Source organism: Neomonachus schauinslandi, chromosome 7, assembly GCF_002201575.2.
Source record: "Neomonachus schauinslandi chromosome 7, ASM220157v2, whole genome shotgun sequence".
NCBI classification, from domain to species: Eukaryota; Metazoa; Chordata; class Mammalia; order Carnivora; family Phocidae; genus Neomonachus; species Neomonachus schauinslandi.
Genome location: NC_058409.1, coordinates 123009150 through 123020367, shown reverse-complemented (window position 1 = coordinate 123020367; position 11218 = coordinate 123009150). Strand labels below are relative to the sequence as shown.

The following is an 11218-nucleotide window of genomic DNA, read 5'->3' as shown; positions in this document are numbered from 1 at the left end:
TTCTAAAATTCAGAGGGAAAGGTGGTTGTAATTTATTAAACTCTATAGACCCCAGCAAAAAGAAACTGACCTCACCTTGATAACAGCAGACTAAGATACTGGGTTCTTTAACTCCCAAAGCTAAAGTGAGCAAATCTAGAGAGATAAACTAAGGAGCCCATGAGTCTAATCAAAGCCTGAATTCCAACATAGGGCTTCCTTACATTAGCTACTGATCTGCTCTCCTACCTCCATACCCAAAGAAAGCTGGACTAAATGGCTTCAAGGGGTGGAATGGTCTGGTCAGGACAATGTCCCTCCAGGCAGAACTTCACTTGAGTGTTTGTAGGCAAGCCCCTGAGAACCAAAGATGTAACTACACAGAAGCGCCAAAACAAAGAAGACTTGTCACCTGGGGAATATCTACCTGGTAGAAGGAGAGGTACAGCAAGCTCTCTTAGGAAAAGGAAGAGTCAGAACTACAATTAAGTCCACTGGAAGGTGGCATCGTATACTTGTGATTTCAGTTATTGATTAGAACAATCCTGCATCTCAGCAATAGAAACAGTAGCTAATTGAGTTTTTCTGCAGTCATTTATTCATTAAAGTTGTAAATAAAAACCCTATATAGAAGATATCCAAACAGGTAGTTAATACAGGCTCAAAAGGTTCAACAATGAGTATTCCATCAGGTCAATAAAAACAATCCAATCATGTGTTTCCTTATTTGCAGACCTCTACCAATGTCTACTGCTGAAGAGAAACTAAATAATCCACTTCAAAACCTCAGAAATTTCCAGTAAATGGTAAATATTGCAAGAAACTCTGGACAATTAAAACTTGGAACTAAGAAGAAAACTAAGGGAATCCATGGGTCCCCTGAATGGTTTGTAATTGAGTGTGGGCATGTTTGTTAAAGAGGTAGAGGGTCTAAAGCTTTCAGTAGTTCCGCAACCCATGAGAACCACAAAACAAAATGATCATGGACTACAACTACCATGGTTGGCAGTCAAGGCAAATACACAATCAGACTGACAATCAAGGCAGATACAAAGGGGTGTGTATAGAAAGGATATCCAGGGGCGCCTGGGTGGCTCAGTCGTTAAGCATCTGCCTTTGGCCGAGGGTCCTGGGATCGAGCACCACGTCGGGCTCCCTGCTCGGCAGGAAGCCTGCTTCTCCTTCTCCCACTCCCCCTGCTTGTGTTCCCTCTCTCGCGCTCTCTCTCTGTCAAATAAATAAATAAAATCTTTAAAAAAAAAAAAAAGAAAGGCTATCCAGTGAACAAAATATAACCCGATCTAGAAGGTGATTAAACAGTAACAGAGCCTGAAGTTCATCTCCAGATTTTCATAATTGCTCAGACTTGTTTTCATCAAAAATGATTAATTTTTTATTTTTTTAAATTAAACTTCAGCAATTCTGAATGAGAAACCCAGTTAAACTTCCAGAACCACCCAACTCTATTATTAACCTGCTGTGCGAACATGAGCAAATATTTTTAGTTCTCTTGTCCTCTATATCCTTGTCTGTCAACAGAAAGACTTGACAAGATTGATGAGCTTCATCTTAGCTACAAATTTTTTGGATTCAGTGACTCAAGAACATCTGACATCACTATGCACAAGTCATGGGCAGCCAGTGACTTCTCAAGAATATACCATCATCTCATTGATAGATTCTGATCCTGGGACATGACTAAAAGACATCTTTTTGAGAAGCTTTCTTAAAGTTCAGGTCTCATAACAGAAGTAGAAAGTAACCTATAAAAAAGGAAGAGCAGCTCTCCTTACATAACAGAAGCTATAAATATGGCTGAACACTTCTGTTCAACACAATTAAAGGCACACCACAGAGCAGTAGTTATCAAAATGATCATAATGATGTATGGAGCTTGCCTGAAAGGGAATGACACCTAGCTAAGGGGGTAAAACATGGAGTTATGGCCAGATCTACAGAGCCTATTATGATATCCAGCAGGTAACATAAACATACACACTTACAGATTTTTCCACTTCTTTCAATGAAACTAGATTCAGAAAGATTTTGTGCTAAGCAGAGCTGTACAGAAGACACCGTCTCTCTGGGATAGAAGAATTCAATGATTCCAAGAAAACATACCTGGGATTAAAAATTCTTCACCATAAAGAAACATAGTGACATTATGACCATGATCTTGAAGAATCTGAGATACCCGGTCCAGCAGTAGATAATGGCTTCCACCTAGGAACAATACAAAATTTCATTTTTGTAAAGATGTGAACAGAGAGTCTGAAATTGATGTGGAGGATGGGGATATGCAACGTAAGGGGGCAGAGTGTTGATGGTGATCAAAAGGTCCAAAAGATCAAAAGATCCAAGGAAGATTAATTACTTCAGTACCCCTGCCTCACTTTGGGTAAGTCCCAGCAGAGATACCTATATCCGGTCTGCCCAAATCTTGACCTGAGGCAATCCTCCATCAAATACTTCATTTTGTATGGTCTTCATGTCAGTGTGATGAGCTTCTCTGCTTAGGCCTTAAGGAGTTCCTGATCCTAGGTACATATTGATTTTAGCCAGGCCTTATGGAGACACCATGCCCCAAAGAAATAACTGTACTGGAAATTAGACACAGTGCTGTGTATGGGGGTGGGAAGGGTTCTTATTGGTCAGAGCTCTTTATGGAATCCTTCCCTTTGGAAATTTATGCTAGAGTCAGACAGGAACTGGGAACTTGAATATCAGTCCAAGAAATGGCCATTGGAGCAGAAGGAGGTAGACCCACCACTTAGAATCAAAATCCTTGAGATTCAAAAATATTTGGCAGGATGTTTCCGGTTGGAGCTTGAAAATTGCTGAACATCAAATTAAGGCATTCAGGATAAGTGTGGGCCCTCGGGAGGAACTGCAGGATCCTGCACATGATGGGCTGGGGTAACACCCATCCTAAGATTCCTGAGATTCTAAGGAAAGAGAAGCTTGATCCTCTGGGAGGTACAGGTTCTATCAATACAATGATTTTCTAAAACCATGAGCCAACACGGGGTTTTTTTTTTTTTTTTTTTTTTTTGAGTCTATGGGTCTCAGAAGCAAAGAAAGCGAAATCAGGACTAAGGGAATAGAATTTTCCCACATTGGGAAGTGAGGGTTATTTGGAAGATGAAGATCTCATGATTATTGGGTCAGCAGAGAGGGATGCAGGACTACAGTAATGGTGTGTATCTGTGGAAACTACTCTAGTTTTTTATATCTATACTTATGCTGACTGAGGTAACAGGGATTATAGAAAACAAAAATCCCTACCTCTTCAGACTGCCTACTCTTGCTCACATTCAACTCATGGAAGAAATGGAACAGGGGAGAAGTTATCCCACAGAGGCAGCCATTCCTGAGGGTCTTGGTGAGCCCAGTGAAGTCTGGGCCAGAGCAGGGGCTTCCAGCGTCCCCAAACCCGAATTCTCCCTCTCAGTGTCTGGAGGACATGTGCTTTCAAGAGGTAAGGAAGCTTGCTTTGTTCTTGTTTTTGTTTTTTCCATTATCATTAAAAATTAATTTAAAATAGAAATCAAGGTTTTTAAATATTGAGTTTTAGGAATCCCCACGGTAAAGAGTAGAGTTTGGGGAAGAGGACAGGTCTGAGGTAAGAAACAGTGAGTAAAGTCCAGACTGTGTCCATCAGGGAGGTCTGATGTGCTCTTGCAAAAGGCCCCTCCTTTCCCTCACCCTCAGGTTTCCTATCAGGAAATAAAAGGGGGATGCCTACACTTATTGCCCAATTAGATGAACTCTGTGGTTTCTTCCAGCTCTAGGATCCCCAGATTCAGAGGGATCTAAAAGTGATCCTGGGAGCCCCCTATCCTTTCACAATAGATCCAAAAACTTCTTGGGGAAACTCCATCCTATGATGCCTCCTTATCCTGAAAATGTTCCTGTTCTTTCTGTTCCCTTTGGGGAAGAGTAAAGGAAATAAACCCAACTTCACGCAGAATTAACTGCTTCACTGTCCTTCAAAACCCTCCAGCAGCAAGGGCGAAAGAGAGAGGGGATTCCCAAGAACTTGATTGTCCTGGGGCCCCCTCCTCGGTCAATTCTCCAGGTGTCCTATTAATGGCATTCCCAGTTTGTGCTGCTGCCTACAGGAGCCCCGTCCTTGGCCTCCAGGAGCCTGAAATTGACCTCACCTTCCACTTTCTACTGGCAACTACTGCACACCCCATAACTTTTAGGCTGTACCTCTGAAAGTCCCTATCTTCCCTGGAGTAGGAGGCTCAAGATCTCCAGGTCAGCACTGGATCTAAATTCTGGCCCCAGCTATGCACAATGGGAATCACTTCCAGAGCAAATAAAAAGAGAGGAAATGTTTTTTCTCCTGACCCACACCCTCTTCTCCGTAGCCTGGGACCCAAGCCCTATTTGGAAAACCACATGGAATGACTCTCTGACCCAAGGCTGTCTGCCTGAGCCCTGGCTGAGGTGCCTGGGATGCAGCTGTCTCTGATTCTCCTGCCGAGCACTCACCCAGTGAGGATACAGTCAGAATTTTGGCGGCTTCTGAGAGCAGGAACCCCGGCAGAAGGAAGGCAGCAAGGAGCAGTGTCCACTGCCCCACCATGCTTGCTCCTGTTCCAGCTTTGGAGCACAGCCCTGTGCCCAGAGCCCTGTCCCGGGAGCATTGCACAGCGACCTATGGACTCTGGAAGCATGTGCGCTGTTGGTAGCCAAGTGAATGTACTGGCAGGCAGCTGCGGAAGAGGAGAGGAATGGATCTTGACTCTTTTCTCTTCTCTATGTTACTTCTTGCCCATCTGCTCCTCCTCCCAGAGTACCTGCTCCACTGGCTAATCTGTCCTCACCCTCCCCAACCTGGAACAATGGGAAGGAGGGGTTAGTGAGCTTTCCTTAACCCCTCTCTGTGCTGTAATCACCACAGTCTCCACAGAGAAGATTCTCTTAACCACGAATGATAGGGACCTTAGGAAGTTCTTTCAAGAGTCACCTCCAGGTGACTGAGACCCATCTCCATTTTAAGGACTCTGAATTTTCCCACCTCCTAACTGCTCTATTGACTTCATACTGCCACCCCCATACCCCATTTCCCCAGGTGCCTGCTTAAAATCTTTGCTAGTGTCCAATCTCAAGATCTCAGAAGCTGATTCCTAAAGGAAAATTACCTACATTTATTGCTCAGAGAGTTTCTTTGGGAAGTAACTATTGGTAACAAGTGCTAGTGTCCCTTAAGGGTTAAGCCTTGCTGGAGGGCCAGGTCTTGACCTGAAGCACTGAACCTCTAATGGTCAGTCTATAATTCTGAATAGGCATCACAGAATAGGACTGGATGGTGGGCACCAAGAAGTCCTAGTCTTACAAATGTTTGAACTTATTCATTAGAAAGGTTGTAAAACTCTCCCAACATTATTCCAGTTTTCCATTATACTGTGTGGTTGCATGCACGTGCATTCACAATTATCATCTGTTCAGATATTCTATCTTCCCAGTGAAAAAATGTATCTGCATTAGGAAAGCACAATTTAATATTGATGCGATCACATTACTTTGTCTACAAACCTTATTCCAATCCCTCCAATTGTCCGATTAATATCCTCTGTTGTGATATGAATTTGCTGGTGCAGGAGCCAATCCAGGATCACACATTGCATGGAGTTATCAGGTCTATTCATCTCCTTTAGTGAAGATTGGTTCTCAGCCCTTTTTGTCTTTCATGTCATTGATATTTTAAAGAGTACAAGCTGCTTATTTTGAATGATGGATCCCAAGTTGGGTTTACCTGATGTTTCTCATACTTCAGGTTACTAGGGAGTTTGGTGGGAATACTACGAAGGTGGTGTTGATTCCAATCACAATAGGAAGTGATGTCAGATGGTCCTGTCATTAGAGATGATAACTCTATCCCTTGTTTAAGGTGGTGTTCACCAAGATTCTCCACTATAAAGTTGCTATTTTTTACCCTATAATTAAGAAGTAAGATGTGGGGAGACATTTTGAAAACTGTAAGTATTCTGTTCCTATCAAATTTCACTCACTCATTTATCATCTTTCATATTTCTTCTCTGTTCCAAGTATTACTGTCATGGTGGCAAATTATTAATTTTTTAACTTCGTATTCTTTTTTTATCATGTGGCATTATATTCTTACAAAAAACTTTGCCTTCTCTCCCATCTACCTAATTATCTATCTATGTCTTTTTTCAGTGTTTACACTTGAATCCATATTTATTCAATGGGTTATAATTTCTTACTATCATTATTTATTGGGTTGCTCCTGTGGAACTTCTATCATTTGCGAGGTTTTTCTTTCCTTTTTACACAAAATTTCCTGACTCATCTTGTACTCCCTTATCTTCATCTTAAAATCATCCATTTCTCAAGGAAGTCTTTCAATAGGGAGTGTTATTTAGAGATCTGGATATGTTTGCTAGAAGTGCTCAATGCCAGTGAAGTACTGCTATTTATATTCCTTTTTGGTGGACATAGTTATTAAATATATAGATATAGATATGGCTACAAATATTAAATATCTATCTTTATAGCCATGTGTATATTTAATTTGTAAAAAAAATTGTGAATTCATACTGACACCTTCCATTTCAATCCAACACCACAGAGGTGATTTTAATCTCCTCCATTTCCATATTTGTATTATCCCTTAGTAAAGTTAAGAAATCTGACTCTCAACATCTTTGGTATATTTACTTATTTGCTCAAACATCTATTCACTGAGGTAAGGTTACCATTCCCATTTGGCTTCCCCAAATGGGAACAACAAACCTACTCCAAAGACTACTCAAAAAATATAGTACTCAAAAAATAGATCATTTGCAGTTCTTTTTTTCTTTAGATTGACAAGACAGTGAGTGTCAAAGCACTGTGTTCAAATGCAATTATGTTCATTTTTTTCCACTATCATCGGGGGGTTATATCACACATTGGAAAAATTTTGAGTTCATTTGTTTCTGTGTGTTTCTATTTTAGGGTTTCCCCCCATTATTTTTTATTTAGATATAAATTTATCACGTAAAATACTAACATGCCTCCAAAAACCAAACTGTAAAAACAGAAATCCATAGGCCTGCCACCTACATCAATGCCCTTCCACCCCATTTAACAGCAGCCTTGTAAATAATCTATCACATGGTTCTCTGGTTTATTCTTCCTCTGCTTTGTTTTGCAAAGGAATGCAGATAGATTTATATTTTTGTTCTCTCCCTCTCTTTTTAAAAAATAAAAATGAGCTTATTTATATTCTTATACTTTGTTCTTTTTTACTGAACAGATTCAAATTGTTTATAGTTGTCTTGCTCATTGTAGTTTATAGCTGCTTATTATTCCAATGTGTATATGTGCCATAGCCTCATTCCTCAATTTTAATAGCCTTTTTTTATATTTAAGTATTAGGAATAGTAGTCTTCTATGTGTGATGAATATTTAAATATTTTTCTCCCATTTTTCATTTGTGTTTTGACTGTACTTATGGTGATGCAGCCATGAAAAAAAATTTTAATATTCTCCAGTTAGTTGAATTAGCTAGCTTTTCTTTGTCATTTTTAACTCATGTTTAGAAAGTCTTTCCATACACACAGGTCATAGAGAAATTCACATTTTTTTTTAGACCCAGTGTGTTATCACTTTTTACATTAAATCTCTGATGTATTTAGTGTACTTTCTGCTTTGGTGTAGATATGGATCCAATATTGTCTTTTTCCTAAATGACTATCCAATCATCCCAACACTGTTTGTACGAGCCACCATGTAGGTGCTGTAAAAAGAAGATAAAAAGAACCCAATCCCTGATATTTAGGGCCTTATGGCTTCTAAACAGAGAGACATGTGTGTTAACAAATAGTTTCAACATAGTGAGAACAATGTTTCAAAGAGGATACAGTGAGTTCTGTTGTGGATGTGGTGATCAGGTCCAGCCACACTAATGTGTTCATTAGTGGGTATTGAAGAACATGTAGTTTTTTTGTTCTAACAAGAGCAGAATGCGTTTCTGAGAGAGGATACAGCATGGCAAAAGACATAGAGGTACAAAACAGCACAATGTGTTGGGATGAGTGACAAAGACTCCATCCTCAGCCAAATTTTAGTCAGGATCATCTGAAACCTCTTCTAGACTAGGGTTCAACCATAGCCTGCTACCTTGTCCTTGGCTAGCTGAGCCCACTTCTAGCAAAGAATCCTACTAAACTAGTTTATGGAGAATTCCTCCACCCTTGATAACTGGTTACTTTGGTCTTCCTGTACCTTTATCCTTGATATCTAATTAAGTTGCTCTAGTAACTGAGCCTTAACAAAGATTCTCTCCTTGACTAAACTGTAATGAGTAGCCTGTGAATGTCTTCTCAACTAGACCCTAATTTTGGAATTGAATGTTCATCTCTACATGATCCAATTTAGCAAGAAACCTAAGTCAGTTTAGGCAGACTCCCATTCTCCATATCTGATCACTCTCTATAGCTACTCAGTTTCCTCATCCTCTACCATTCCCCAGGTGAGGTTTGATCATGTTAGCCCACCTCTCAGCAAGAATTCTTTTAGGTAGGTTTAGTCAGAATCCCCCCTTACTGCTGACATTTCTTCATAGTAATTTTCCACCCACTGTCCCCCAGTCAGCAACTCAACTAAAATTCCTACTTTTCATTGTTGTGTTCAGGACTGAGCCCAATCTCTCTCCCCTGTTACAGTAGTCTCTAAACCTAGCATGATAGTCCTCCATTGAGTAGTCTTGCTTATCATCTTGAAAAAGAGCCATTCGATAATTTATCTTTAACACCCCTTCATTCTCCTTATTGGCTATGAATCCCCACCTGCCCTTGCTGCACTTGGAGTTGAGTTCAGTTTCTCTTCCCTGCTGCAATAGTCTTGAACAAAGTCTTCCTTAACAGGTTTCACAAGTGTCTACATAATTTCTCTTTAACAGGTGTAGTAGACATGGGAAATGGGCAAGGGGAGGGTAGCTAATGGTGTGCCTACAGTGGTAACCAGAGAGAAATCGCAGAGACCTTGTATTCCATGCAGTGGGAGCCACAAATGATTTTAAATAGGAAGTGATGAGATTAGATGTTCATGTCATCAAGACCATGATGTCAAGCCTATGGAGGATGCTTGGTGGGAACAAATTAGAGGCATCATTCTCCATGGCTCACTGGCTGCTCTTGATCTGATTTCAGGGAAAGGGGTGGGTCTGAGGAAGCACCCACCACAGAGGTGGGCTCACAAACTACCAGATGTTAGGGGAGAACAGCATGCTGGGGATGGGAGGGAGTTACCAGCTAGGGAACCTCAGCTCTCAGCCCCTGTGTTGCTCATTGGGGAAAACATGGGGGCTGTTGACCCCAACAACAACACAAGAAACTGCCATATCTTCCTTGAGGGACTATTGCCACAGATCATTTCAAGTAGTTTCAAAAGAATTACAAAAATAAAACCATACTTCACAAACATGCACAGTCACACACCCCAAGGACACACATTTCTACATGTGACATGTTCCTGACTGTCTGTGACATTCTTACAATACCAGATTCACAAAGTGGGTAGATACCAGACACCTAGTCTTGCAGACTTCTAAGAAAATGTTTTGTTAGAATTGGCAAGTGAGTGGGCCTTCCCTGTATCAGTACAGGAATTATTTATCAATACTTTCATTTTTTAATTTTAATTATTACAAGATCTGTTTCCCAAACCCAGAATTAAGCAATCAAAAACTATGGTTCTCCCAGGGCCACTACATATATCTAAACATTTCCTTTTCTGTATTTTTAGCCCATGAGATACCATATATTAGAAAATTTTAAGGAAGAACTTAATTCATTTAAGAAGGAAAATCAATTATGAGAAAATAATCATTTGAAGATGAAATATTTCATGAAAACCATATACCAGAAAGGCAGTGTTTAGGATGATTTTAGGAATTTAGGAAAAGAGTATAATTCTATATATGAAGAAGGAGAAAGAGGAGGCAGACGAGAGAGAAAAACTTTTGTAGACATGACAGAACCACCAAACCAGCCCTCCATTACCTGAATCTAGGCTTTGTCAATGAAAAGAAAAACCAACCAAACACAAACCCTGGTGGTTAAGCCACACTATTTCTGGTTTATGTTGTTAGGAACTGAATGTAATTCCTAAAGATATACCACATAGAGAGATATTCTCTGCCATATTTGGGGGGCAGATGTGTGTTTCCTAAATCAACAAAGTCCTGTGAACTGCCATAGCCATGAGACTTGAGGCCCCAGAGCCTCCTGCAGATGTCCACATTCTGCATTTGAGTCTCCATGACTACATTTTAAGAGTGGGAATCCTGAGAAGGGAATGGTGAAAAGTGAAAACCACAGCATCAGCTGTGGCCCAAAGGCAGGCTCTAGGCCTGCCTTGCAAAGGAAGTGCTCTTTGAAGGACAGAACTCAGCAGAGAGATCACAACTGGAGTCCTGGGAAGACCATCCCAGCCTAGCTGCACGATGGAGGCTAGGCTTCCTGAACTTGGAGGTCAGATGAAAAGGAGATGCAAGAGGAAGGCCCAATATGGAAGAACTGGCCAATATCTTGCCATATCATGAAACGTGAGGATGGAGAAAAGGCAGCGAGACTGAGAAGTGTCTAGGAACCCAGGATGAAATAAGCAGGGCTCTGTGTCTAGGGACAGGGAGTGGGGAGGAAGGTGGGGGCTGTCTGCCGAAGTTTTGAGTCTGAGTGAGGAGTCCACTGATGAGGGGCAAGAAGCCAAGATCAAATTGGTAGACACAGAAAGTAAAACTGGGGTAGCCAGGAGCTGGTGAGGCGGGTGGTAGGGGCAGGGATGTGGGGAATTACTGTTTGACCAACATTGCCTTTTAGTGTGGGAAGATGAAAACAGTCTTGGAATGGGTGGTAGTGAGGTTCACACGATAATGTCAATGTGCTTAATGCCATTGATTCCACACTTAGTGGTTAAAATGGAAAATTTTATCACAAGAAATCCAAGAGTGCCTCACAAGAATTTTTAAACACAAGCAGAAAATAGTGAAACACAATTTGTGTGCCAATCAAGTGCCAATATGGGGAAGACACCAGGGGTGTTCTGTGCTAAGGGAAAGCCTTCTACAACCAGTGGCTCCCCAAACACCTGTCAAGGCTGCACCTCCATCAGGCCTTCTTCAGCTTCCTGGCCCCACACAGACACCTGGCCACCATGCCCACCAGCTTCCTACAGAGCCACAGGGTGCCCAGGGTGACCAGCAGCAGGAACAAGAAGA

General features: G+C 41.2%; 1 pseudogene across 1 annotated transcript in view; it reads right to left on the bottom strand.

The window, feature by feature from the left end:
* The window catches only part of LOC123325294, a 70318-nt pseudogene that overhangs the window by 31362 nt on the left and 27738 nt on the right, over positions 1 to 11218 (bottom strand). Inside the window, exon 6 of the transcript XR_006540350.1 lies at position 10050. The product of XR_006540350.1 is annotated as a UDP-glucuronosyltransferase 3A2-like (transcript). The remainder of the gene's footprint in view (positions 1 to 10049; positions 10051 to 11218) is intronic.